This window comes from Pangasianodon hypophthalmus, chromosome 25, assembly GCF_027358585.1.
Source record: "Pangasianodon hypophthalmus isolate fPanHyp1 chromosome 25, fPanHyp1.pri, whole genome shotgun sequence".
Classification (NCBI taxonomy): Eukaryota; Metazoa; Chordata; class Actinopteri; order Siluriformes; family Pangasiidae; genus Pangasianodon; species Pangasianodon hypophthalmus.
The window spans coordinates 11,237,496-11,250,977 of NC_069734.1; positions in this window are offsets into that span (position 1 = coordinate 11,237,496).

Consider the following 13,482-nt stretch of genomic DNA (forward strand, 5'->3'; position numbering starts at 1 on the left):
TCCCCTCCAGTTAACAATTATTTCATTGGCTCATTGAGTCCAAAACGGAACAAGTTCTTAAACAAAATCTTATCATATACTGGTACTTGATATGACAACTCACAGAATTGATGAACGTATTCCTCAATGGATAGGTTATTTTGCCGAAGGTGCAGTAGTTGATCGACTGGGTCCATGATTGGCCTGGAATGCTCAAAAAGCCGCTGGATCCGGGTGTGGCTGATTATTCTGTAACGTGGGGGTTGACAACAGAGTTGGGGATCCAAATGCAAGGCTTTTATTACAAGCGTGGTCAAAACAGGCAGGTTCGAGCACAAGCAAACAGTACAGACAAAGGCAGAGACAAAAGAGTAATCCAAAACACAGGCAATGGTCAGGGCAGGCAGCAAAGAATCAAAAACGAGGAGAACAGTCCAAGGGTCAAAACACAGGTAAACTAGGAGGAGACACGGAGACACGGAGACACAGAGACACGGAATGGCTATAAACACAAACACATACAATAATCAGCAACCTAGGAGCAGGTGTGAGCAACTTTTATACAGAACAAGGAGAACACATGACAAAACCAACCAAGGAGAACATGACACACGAAACAAAGGAACCAATCAGAACATGACACACAAACAAGGGTAGCACATGACACAGGTGGGGCAAGGAACACATGGGAAATGGAGTCCTGAGAACAATGGCAAGAGTCTGGGGTGGAGTGCCCTCTAGTGGAGTCCATGGGCACTCCAGCTGGTGATCGTAACAATCTAAGTCTAGATTTCTGCACAAATAAATCTGTCAATAAATAATGCCAGTGGACAGTAAAGACTGGATGTTTAAAATGTGTTACTGCTCTGTATTATGGTTTCTTTTTTTAATTTAAACTCACTGTCACATTCTTTGCCTTTGTTATTTTAAATGTACAAAATGGGGAAATTTTGAATTTTTAACCTGAATTTGGGTAAAATTTAATGGTTTTAAATCTTCTGTCTAAGCCAAAACAATGTTCTATTTTTTAATAAGTAGCAATATATATATTTATATAACAGTGTTGTTAACATGTTATTGACATTCGATAAAGCAAAAGCTACCAGAGTCACTGGAAGGCAACACTAGAAAAGTTTTCAGCACAAGATCACTGTGGTCTACCATTAACCCACCTGAGGCCTCCATCGTAAGCCCCAAACTTCAGTTTATTCAAAACAATTTATTCTACAGTGTCAAAAAAATCTGTTACATTTATGGTAAAAAACTGGCAGTTGTGTTTGCCAGAACTTTTTTTTTTTTTAAATATTTTTGTCAGAACAAGGTACATTGAAAGTTGGAGGGGTACATTCTTCTCTATATAGATTATTAAAGGATCCCATTTTTTGTAAAACGTTCTAGTTGATCCTCCGAGAAAATATTAGATTTTTTCAGTTTTTAGAAACAACATTACATTACTAAGCCATAGTGACAGTTTAGGTGGCATTAGTGATTTCCACTCTAAAAAAATTCTTCTTCTAGCTATTAATGTTGCAAATGCCAAGGCATCTTCTTTATCTTTAGTTATGTGAATGTCGTCATCTGTGACTCCAAACAAAGCCATTATTGGGTTAGGGTGAATTCTTAAATTAAATGCAGAGTTTAAAATTTCAAATATTGAAAACCAAAATTGTCTCAGTTTAGTACATGACCAGAACATATGGGTTAGATCTGCCTTAAATGCATTGCAATGATCACATGTTTCATCTATATTTTGTTATATTTTAGCCAATTTGGTTTTACTATAGTGAATACGGTAGAGAACTTTCATCTGAATCAGAGTCGTGCACAGGATGAAGTCTTATTTATTCTGTCAATAGCTTTATCCCAAGTGTCTTCGGATATGTCAATTCCCAACTCTCCTATCCATTCTGTTTTGATCTTCTCTAGTGATATATTTTGGAATGTCATAATTAAGTTATATATTTTGGAAATGAGGCCCTTGAGGTGTGTAGGGGTCTTAAGAACCAAGTCCAATCCCGATTCATAGGGCATTTGAGGAAACACAGAGCAATGGGCCTGAATAAAGTGACAAACCTGAAGATATCGAAAAAAATCTGACTTTTGAAGATTAAATTTTTGAATCAGATCATTGTAATTAGCAAAAATATTATCATTTAACTATGCCCAGGTCCTGCCATTGCTTGAAAGTAGCATCTAGCTTGGCAGCTGGGAAAAGATGATTATTACATATGGGGGTTTCCAAGGAAAAGTCTGTGAGTTGAAATGCTTGTCTAAACTGATTATATATTTTGAGAGTTTAAATTACAACTGGACTTGAGGAAGACTGCAATGGTGAGAATGGCGACTTCATTGTAATCAGCACCGCCAATGATGTTGATTTGCAAGATTTAGCCTCCTCTTCACACCATTCTGTATGTGGGGATTGAAACCAATAAACAATCCCCCCCCCCCCCCCCCCCCCCCCCATATAAAGGAAGACAGCAACCTATTGGTTGACTGAAAAAATTGGAAGACTCTGAAACAAATACATCTGGGTAATACATTCATTTTAACACCATTGATTTTACCAGCTAAAGACAAATACATAACACTCCACTGTTGGAAATCTGATTCAAGTTTTTTAAGTATGGGATTAAAATTTGCTTTAAACAGATCAGTATATGAATGAGTAATATTTATTCCTAAGTATTTAAATCCTGATTTTGATATCCAAAAGGCAAGTCTGTATCTGTAATCTGATCTGCCATATGATTTATAGGGAAGCATATACTTTTAGAGTTTAATTTATAACCTGAAAAGTACCTGTATTCTTTTAATATTTTCACAACTTCAGAGACACAATAGTGGGTCAGTTATATACAATAACAGAGTGTCAGCATATAGAGAGGCTTTATACTCTACACCCATTCTTTTAATTCCACTAATAGACTGTGATGATCTGAGTACTGACGATAATGGCTCTATAGCCAAAATAAATAGCAAAGGGCTAAGGGGCATCCTTGCCGTTTGCCTCTAGACAAGGAAAAATATTGTGATACTAGCCAAAAATGTTGACATGAAAGAGTCATCATGTGGAAATTCTGAACTGTACAGATCTGAATAATATTTATGAAAAATAGAATTAATTTCCTGGGGATCTACTGTAGTTTCTTGCGATGTTTTCCTAATCTTTGGAATATGCCAAGATGCTAATTTACTTTTTAACTGTTGAGCAAGAAGACGGCCTGCCTTTTCACCGTGTTCGTAAAACCTGGCATGGGCAAAAACTAAATCACGTTCTGTTTTTCTTGTTGATAATAAATCATATTTTGTCTTAAGACAAAGTTTTTCTCTATATAGTTCTGCCGTTGGGGCCTTAGCATACTGACGGTCAGTTTTCTGTATAGATTCAATAAGTTTCTCCCGTGTTTTTTTCCTTTCTTTATTACGTGAGGCAGAGTACGATATTATTTCTCCCCGTATTACAACCTTAAATGTCTCCCATAATAGTGATGGTGATATAGAATCTGTTTTATTAGTTAGTAGAAAATTGTCAATTGCACAAGATATGAATTGGCAAAAGTTTGCATCTGAAAGTAAAGGTGTGTTTAGCCTCCATACTGGTCGTGTTGGGTAGTTATAAGAAAAACAAATATCAAGAATTACGGGGGCGTGGTCTGATTCGACAATAGCAGAGTATTCTATGTTTTTTATTGCTGGGATAAGCCTTTTATCAGTAAAGAAATAATCTATCCTTGAGTACGTCTGATGGACATGTGAAAAGCAAGAGAATTCATTTTTATCAGGAAAAAAAAACCTCCATGGATCCATACAGCCAATTTGAGTCACATATCCAGCAAAAATCAGAGACATTTTTAAAAGAGGTACAGTTTTAGGGTTGGAACGATCCATAGCTGTATCCATCACACAATTCAAATCCCCACCAAATATAAGATGGTAAGTGTTTAAATCTGGTAATAAGGAAAATATTTTTATCACAAAATTAATGTCATCCCAGTTGGGTGCGTAGACACTGACCAGGACTACTGGTGTGCTGAAAAGATGGCCAGATACAATAATGTACCGCCCATGGGGATCGGAAATCGTTCCAGATGCAGTAAATTGTACTCTTTTATGAATTATAATGGCTACACCTCTAGCCCTATGGTTAAAGCTAGAGTGGTAAACCTGGCCAACCCAAGTTTTTCTAAGTCGGTTATGATCTTCAATGCGTAGGTGTGTTTCCTGTAGAAAGGCTATTTCTGTTTTTAGTCTCTTAATATGTGTAAATATGTATATATGTAGCTCTTTTCACTGGTCCATTTAACCCTCTAACATTCCAGCTAACAAAGCACACTGCTGACCCTCCGGTACTTTTCACTTTATTATCCATATCTGCCATTATTTATCAACAACTGTCTGTATGCCCAAATATTGTATCCACGATAAGATGTATCCTCTGTCTGTGACTGGGAGGAGGGAGAGGGGAGGGGAACGGAGGAAAAAAAAAAAAAAAAAGCAAATATCCTTGATAAACAATGAAAACTATAATACATTCTAGATTTGTCCATTGAACGAAGACAAACCGCAGCTCACAACAATCTCCCGATAATCCAAGTCCATATATGTTTCATTCTTTTCCCCAGAGCTCCCGAAGTAATCAAAGTTAAGCATAAAATGCAAAATCAAGCATACAAATAAGTGTATAAACAGGTCTGAAGCACTATTAATAAATACAATACTGCATAATAACAAATAAGTGTATAAGCAGATCTGAAGCACTATTAATATAGTACCGCATAATAACAAAACTATAGATGCAAGACATCAATTTTTTGCCAATCTACAGTGGAGCTGTTCATCATGAATACGATTGAATGGTCTGTAAATTAGCTCAGCTAAATAAAGTGCATTGTGTAATATAGTAGACCAATCACTTAAAGTGTTTTAAACCTTATCATATATGAAGTCAGTGACATATTCAATGAATGAAAATAAGGCGTCAAGGAAGAAGACATATAAATCACCTTAAAACAGAAGGCGCACACCTATTGCTTGAAGTTAGACCTAATATTCAGGATCTAGGATCAATAATACAACCAATGAATTATAAAAAATAAGGCATTGCAATTATCAACACAGAAAAAAACATATAAACCCTTCTAAAACAGAAAGTGCACTTAGAAATAGGGATGTCTTGAAAAGGCTTTTCCAGTTATCATGGTGTCTTAGGCCTACCTAAAAGTCAACATGTCTCTTCTGTAATTCACAATATCGTTGCAATGATACCAGGAGTTATTCACGTGTAGCAATCCTCTGATCGTAACACTGCTGAGCTTCCTCAGGCGTATTGAGGAGGAATGTCTTGTCCTCATGATGAACTCGTAGCTGTGCTGGATGAAGCAACTGGAATCGCACATTCTTCTGCCATGGACTCTTGAATCAGAGCTGAGATGTCTTCTTTTATTGAAGCTCGTTGTTTTGTTAACTCCATTACCAGCTGGCTCATAAAGACACCGTCATTATCTGCAGGGATTTCTTCAGATTTCCCTGCGCTAGCCATCGTTGCTAATTTGCTAGCTATGCTGCTTCTCGAGTTGGCGGGGCATTTACTGCTCATTTGAATAATAAGTAATAAGGGTGGACACAAAGCAAATCAGTGCATATTTAAAACAGAAACCTGCAGGAAATGCAACAAAATTGGACATATACAAAGAGCATGTTGATCTGATGTACCAAACAGTGAGAAAGACAGACAGTACAAGGCTCAGAAAAAGAAAAGCAGGAATGTGCATGTTATCGCTCAGAATTCAGACGAAGAAAGTGATACTGTGCTGGCAAATTTGGAAATTTACAGTCTGAAAAGTGACTTGAAGCAAGCAGTTTGGCTGATGCCACAAATTAATGGAAAAATCATCCGAATGGAGTTGGACACAGGCTCCGCTGTATTCGTGATGTCACAGAATGAGTTTGAGAGACATTTTGACAATGTTAAGCTAAAGCCATCACCTGTTAAACTAAAAACATACACCGGGGAGCCTATACTTCCCATTGGGGTAATGCCTGTTACCGTTGAGTACAATGATCAGCGGAATGAATTGGATCTGTACATAGTACAGACAGAGGGGCCAGTACTTTGGGGTTGCGAAAGTTAAGGTTGGACTGGGAATCCATTAAAAGTCTGCAAGTCACAGTTCCTGATGCATGGAATACTCAAAAGAAACTGGAAAAAGTGCTGGATGGTGCTGTAACAGTGTTTCAACCAGGCATGGGAACCTTGAAGCATATCAAGGGAAAAATAACACTGAAGGAGGACGCAGTTCCCAAGTTTCATAAAGCACGTCCTGTTAATTATGCTATTCACCAGAAAGTCGAAATTGAGCTGGATCGATTGGAAGCTGAAGGAATACTATCCAAGGTTGACTGGAGTCCCTGGGCAACTCCAGTTGTTCCTGTATCCAAGAAGGACGGAAGTGTAAGACTTTGTGGAGATTTCAAGGTGTCTGTCAACCTCGAACTGCATGTAGAACAATATCCACTACCAAGAATAGAGGATATCTTTGCCACACTTTCTGGTGGTAGACACTTCAGCAAAATCGACCTGGCGGAAGCATATTTACAGATGGAAATGGAGGAAGACTCAAAAGTGCTTCTGACTATTAACACACATAAGGGATTGTATCGTTATAACAGGCTGGTTTTTGGCATTGCCTCAGCGCCCGCTTTACGGCAGAGGGCTATGGATCAAATGCTTCAAGGCTGCCCTGGTACTCAATGTTACCTCGACGGCATCATCGTTACAGGTGAAAATGACAGTAGACATTTGGAGAACTTGGCACGTGTGTTAAAGAGACTGGAAGATTTTGGGCTATGTGCAAGACGTGACAAATGTGAGTTCTTTAAGAACCTGTATATTATACAGTAAAAGACCTTTGTTTATTTACAGTAATGCAGGCTACAATAAAAATAAAGTCACATCTGTAAATTGAAGATCAGATTTTTGCTGTAAAATTAACAGCCAAAACTTTTGTTTGCTTTTATAATGTTACTGTAAAATATGCAGTATTACTGTACATTAAACTGCATTTCTGTAAATTTTAAGGTAAAATGCTGGAATACTGTATATATATAATCAAGTCAAGTCAAGTGGAGTTTATTGTCATTTCAGCCATATACAAGTACATAGTGAAACGAAACAACGTTTCTCCAGGACCAAGGTGCTAAAAATATCAGTATTTTTCTATAACTACAGTCATTTTACTATGAAATTCTGGCAGTTGCAAGACCTGTATTTTCTGTAAATAGAAGTAAAAAAATAAAAGTCATAATGTTTCACTCAAGGCACTTGAACACTTTTGAAGACTTAAATTCACTTCCCTCTAATGCCTTCGCTCATAGTTCCCACATCAGCATTCTGGATCATGTACTCTCTCTCTCTCTCTCTCTCTCTCTCTCTCTTTCTTTCTTTCTCACACACACACATACACACAAGCAGAGACTATTTGTGTAGTAACAAGAAAACCCACAAGTTGTGACATCCACCACTAAACTGGGTATGTGTGACTGTCACTTTATTTTCTGATCAATTGCTTAAAAAGTCTTACAACGTCTTCAAGGTATTTACTCCAAGAGCCAAGATTCTGTTCGCTGCTTAATTCAGTTTAATTCTATATGTTTTCATGGGGAAAAGCTGAAACATTTCCAACATTACTCTCTTCTGTATTTGTTTTTTTTTTTTTTTTTTTATTGGTCAGTGGAAAAAAGGTGTAATAATGGTGTTGCAGTGTTTTGCCCTTCTGGTCTTTTTCCTCAGTAGGAGCCATGGTGAGTGATTTCTACATTTTCTTTTGTTTATTAACGTTATTGTGGGTTAACATGATGACACTATGAGATGTACAGTACTGTGCAAAAGTCTTAGGTACCTTATTTTTTTTAGTACAAACTTTTTTATAGATTTTTATTTTATGAATTGTACATTATGGAGTCAGTACAAAATCATTTTAGATTTCCAAACATTAGTTTTCCAGCACAAAATTAAATGTTACAGTAAAATGTTTGTATGTCAGTAAAGAAAGCAGGATATTATGTAATGAAGGCTGCTGGGTTTTGCTGCAAAAATAAGAAGCAAGTGCGACAGTCAAAGTCTCCAGAAGAACTGTGACTGGTTCTGCAAGATGCTCAGTAAAATTTACAGCTCATTTCCTTATGAAACTTGACCTTACTGCTATAAAGCACAATCGCCACTGCAATGTGCAAGAAGAACTGCTTTCCAGGATCTCAAACCAAAATGAAGGACAGAACAGAAACATCCATAACATCAGGATCAGTAACGTAACAGAGTCAGATGCTGGACAATATCTTTGTGCCTTACAAATGCACACAAATGATAAAACAAAAGGAATGTGGAAGATCATAAATAATATTACAGTCAGTGTACATAAAGACAAAGCATCTGAAATAGCTGGAAACAGTGCTGGTGAGTTTCAGCTGCATTTGGCTATACGTGTGTGTGTGTGTGTGTGTGTGTGAGTGTGTATTTAGGGGATGGAAAGAAATCAACATAAGAGCCCAGCATGTTGTTGTAGACTATTTTTCCCTAACAATATTTAATTGTTTTTACACAGATGGCAAGACTCTCATCCACATTATGGAGTTAGTACAAAATCATTTTAGATTTCCAAACATTAGTTTTCCAGCACAAAATTAAATGTTACAGTAAAATGTTTGTATGTCAGTAAAGAAAGCAGGATATTATGTAATGAAGGCTGCTGGGTTTTGCTGCAAAAATAAGAAGCAAGTGCGACAGTCAAAGTCTCCAGAAGAACTGTGACTGCTTCTGCAAGATGCTCAGTAAAACGTACAGCTCGTTTCCTTATAAAACTGCACAAATTATCACCTCATTTTTCTTTTAACAGTGAAAGTGTGTTGATTACAATGATATATTACAAATTGTTTATATATTACAACTTGCCCAAATTGCTAAAACCTAATTTACTGCATGTCTTCAGTAAGTTCAGTTTTATTGGCTTCCTGAAAATAATCTGATATTTTAATTAGTGACATTATAGATATGATTTGCTGAGGCAGTTACTTGGTACTGTATATGGTTGAAATTGCATGATATGTGATATGTTAATATTAGTGAAAAAAATATAAAATTCTGTTCTCAAAAAAAAAAAAAATAAAAAATAAGAAAACCTGTGACACTGATGCTGGCCAAGTGACATTAGTGAAATGTTATTAATGAAATACTTTTAGTACAGAAGTACTTGCTGAATGATGAAGCTCTTCACACTAAGGCCTTTTCCTCTTCCCTAAGGACATACTGAATTCATTTATACAGCAAAGGAAGAAGTAAAATTGTTTTGCAGAACCAACACATGGCAAATAAGCACAGAGTCTAACAACAGCATTGATGTGAATTGCACAGTGGAGTGTGTTCATGGTGAACCACTCAAACTTAATAATAACCTGAAATCCTGCTCAAATAAACATTCAGACAAAGTTGGTGAAAAATGTCCGCTAATAGCGAGCAGTGGATTTTTTCGATGTGTTACTGCTCTGGATTCTGGTTTCTTGTTTCCATTCAAACCGTCTCCCAACACTGTCACCTCATACATAGTCGCTACTGCAAATGAAGAAAGTGAGTACGTTTTTACTTTCTGTATTTTCTCAAAGACAATTCTGTTTTTCGGAATAATCAGCAAAACTGTTTTTCCTTCAGTGACAACCAAGTCTGAGGAAAGATCTTCAGTCGAGCTAACTGAAGGTGAAGAAATACTTTTAAACTGCAGTGTCATCTTTACAGAAGAATATAACAGCAGGGATTTTGTCGTGTACTGGATCAAGACCATTGAAAAGAACAGTAACTGTGTGTATTCTTATGATTTTGACACCCATATTGGTATAAAGTACAATCACCACTGCAATGTGCAAGAAGAACTGCTTTCCAGGATCTCAAACCAAACTGAAGGACAGAACAGAAACATCCATAACATCAGGATCAGTAACGTAACAGAGTCAGATGCTGGACAATATCTTTGTGCCTTACAAATGCACACAAATGATAAAACAAAAGGAATGTGGAAGATCATAAATAATATTACAGTCAGTGTACATAAAGACAAAGCATCTGAAATAGCTGCAAACAGTGCTGGTGAGTTTCAACTGCATTTGGCTATACGTGTGTGTGTGTGTGTGTGTGTGTGTGTGTGTGTGTATTTAGGGGATGGAAAGAAATCAGCATAAGAGCCCAGCATTTTTCCCTAACAATATTTAATTGTTTTTACACAGATGGCAAGACTCTCATCCGCTTATGTGTAACACTGCCAATAATACTGGGTGTTCCGATAGCTGTTATCGTGGTATATTTAAGGAAAAAGTTTAAAACTTTACCAAGTAAGTGTCTTCTTAAATAATAGTATGTTAAAAATCACTATGTTCTGTACATAGGCTAATATAATTGTTATTTTTTTTTTCAGCATCTCAGGAACTGCTAATGTAGGCTATTGCATTCATAATTATATTTGGTTTAAATGAACATGACCTCCATTAATGTCTCTGTTGTGCTAATTCCTGTGATATTTATTTTTGAATAAATGAATGAATGAATGAATACATTCTTAGCTGTACCTATATAGTTAGTGCTTAGTAGAGTTTCTGTAATAATTTGTTCATGAGCAAAAATCGCTCATCACACAAAGTTAAAATCATAGCATGTAGCCTGGATTTTACAGTATAATTAGGGGTGTAACTCAGTGACACTATCTGTATCTGTATATGTTTAGTGCTACAAATGTAGTCATGGTCTAAACCAGATTTTTAGACCAATTTTAGATTTAGATTTTTACTCAAGTAAAGTTGTGTATGTGACTGTTTTTAAAATCTTGATTGGACATTTATTATTTTTGTCTGTACCTGCCCACAGTATTTTCAAATGAACTTAGTTGCCTCTATTTCCCAAACTATATACAAACTAGTAGCTTAATTTAAACCAGCACATCCCTGGCCTGGCTGTTTCTACATTCATGACAAGTTCATGAATGTGTTCTTTCTTCATCCCGCAAGATCCACATCTGACCACTCCATCACACCCAGGTGAATGTACAAACCTCTCGCTCAAGACTTTTTTGTTGTGTTCCCCAGGTTCCATTGTAAACCAGGATGCCCTGTTTTCTGTTCATTTTGAATAATATATTTGTATTCAGTTACATCTCGATTTGGAATGTGTTATAAAGCATAGTGGCTACTTTGATTGTTAAATCATTAAAACATGATTTAACAAATCAAAAGGCAGAAAATATATAATAAATTATGCTACTGTATAATATTTATATGAAGTTGCTTTATTGATGTTACTGACTTGGAAAAGCAAAGGAATAATGAGATGAGGTGAAAAGTATTCTGTCCACTACTCTGGGCCAGAGGTGTTGTGCTACGACTGCACCAAATCTCTGGGAATCACATAATATATATTTACAAATATTGGTGGTGTTGTAGTAATTATCTCACTCCTTACACAAATCTTTTTCTCTTCCATAAGGGCATACTGAATTTATTTATACAGCAAAAGAAGTTTGCAAAAGTAGCACATGCCAAATTAGCACAAAGTTTAGCAACATTGTTTATTTAAACTGCTCAGTAAAATTGGTTTTTCAGTAAAGGTTCTGGTTTAACTGCAGAAGCTTGATTATAATTATGATAGTCTAGATTTCAAATAAAGTTGATATTAAAGATTGGATGTTTAAAATATGTTACTGCTCTGTGCTTTTTCTCATTTCAACTTTCCCACCACTGCCACATCATAAGTCCTTGTCATTTCAAATGTACAAAATAGGTACATTTTAATCTATCTGAATTTGAGTTAAAAAAAAATTAATGGTTCTGACTTTAATGGTATTTTAAAATTTTAATTAAAATTTTAAATTACTCAAGTTAGCCAAAAGCTATCAGAGTCACTGAAAGGCAACACAAGGCAAGTTCTCAGCACAAGATCATTGTGGTCCACCAGAGAGTGCTAGTGTTTATTAAAGGTATTCACCATTAATCCATAAATTAACAAACTTCAGTTTATCAAAATTTAGATTTTCTGTCATACTACAATGCACTGTAAAAAATTTACTGTAGATTTTACAGTAATTGACCCTCTTGCTATGTAGGTCAAATGTTCAGAAAAGGAACTGAAAGCTGAAGTCCAAGTTACTCCAAGCACAAGAAAGCATAATATATACAGTTTTAGAAATCAAAGAAGGGTTTCAGGTAGAAGCTGACAGCAGCATTAACAACGGTAAATTGCTTCATCAGATACACACACTAAAGCCAAATGCTAGGTGTTTTAGATAACTTATAATATATAATTATAATATATAATAATATAATCTTATTTGTGAGTACTAATGCGAGTCACACAGAGACTGGGATCAGTCAGTTGTTTGCAACATGGCAAAAAAAAACTTGGTTGTGATATATTTGCACACTTATACAACTTGTTAGATTGATATGGATCTTTGACAGCTTGTTGGAGGGAAAGATCAAAAAAGTCACACAGCTATGTAGCTACACCTACCTTTATTTCCTATCACAAGATCTCTATCATGTTTTTAATTTACAATTCCTTCATTATTTTAATTTACCAACAATTCTTTCATTTTTAGGATCATAGTAGTAATATTTTTATATGCAGGATCTCAGGCTATGGAACTGCAAACACATGATATAGCGTCCATAATTATATTCAGTTTAATTTAATATAACCTCCATTAATGTCTCTGTTATTCCCAATTCAGGTGGTATTTATTTGCTCTTCACTCTGCAGAAACCAACTTGGAGAAGACACTCCTGATATGGACTGCGAGGCATGAGAGCAAGGTTATAAATAATATGAAAAAATTTGCATTATAAAAACTGTAAAATAAAAATGTACTTTGTTGTGGTGTGGAGGAAGAGTGTTATAACTTATATTTAAATTAGGCCAAATGTTTTAACTCAAATAGTCATATTGATGCATTAGAGTCACAGAATTTTGGCTTGTGAAGAACTGCTGTGACATTATATTAAGAAATAAGATTTACTTTCGACTCCTAGTCTGATGTTGGTAAACTGATATTTGCCTGACAGGTCATAGCTTGAAAACTAGTGAACTACCAAGCTTCTTACATTTTTTTTCCCTTTTCCATAAGGGCATATTTTATACATTTATAGCAAAAGAACTCTGCAAAACCAACAAATGCCAAATTAGCACAAACTTTACTAACACGTTTAATATGTACTGCTCAGTAGAATGTGTTCCAGTTTAACTGCCGAAGCTTGATTATAATATCCTAGATTTCTACACAAATAAAGTTGGTAAACACTAGGCAAATTTTCAGCACAAGAACACTGTGCTCCACCAGAGAGCGCTTGTGCTTAAATAAAGGTATTTACCATTAATCCACCTGAGTCCTCCATCACAAATCACAAACTTCAGTGTAGTCAAACTCTGGATTTTCTTTCTCACAACAGTGGATTACCTCTTACACTGGGTAC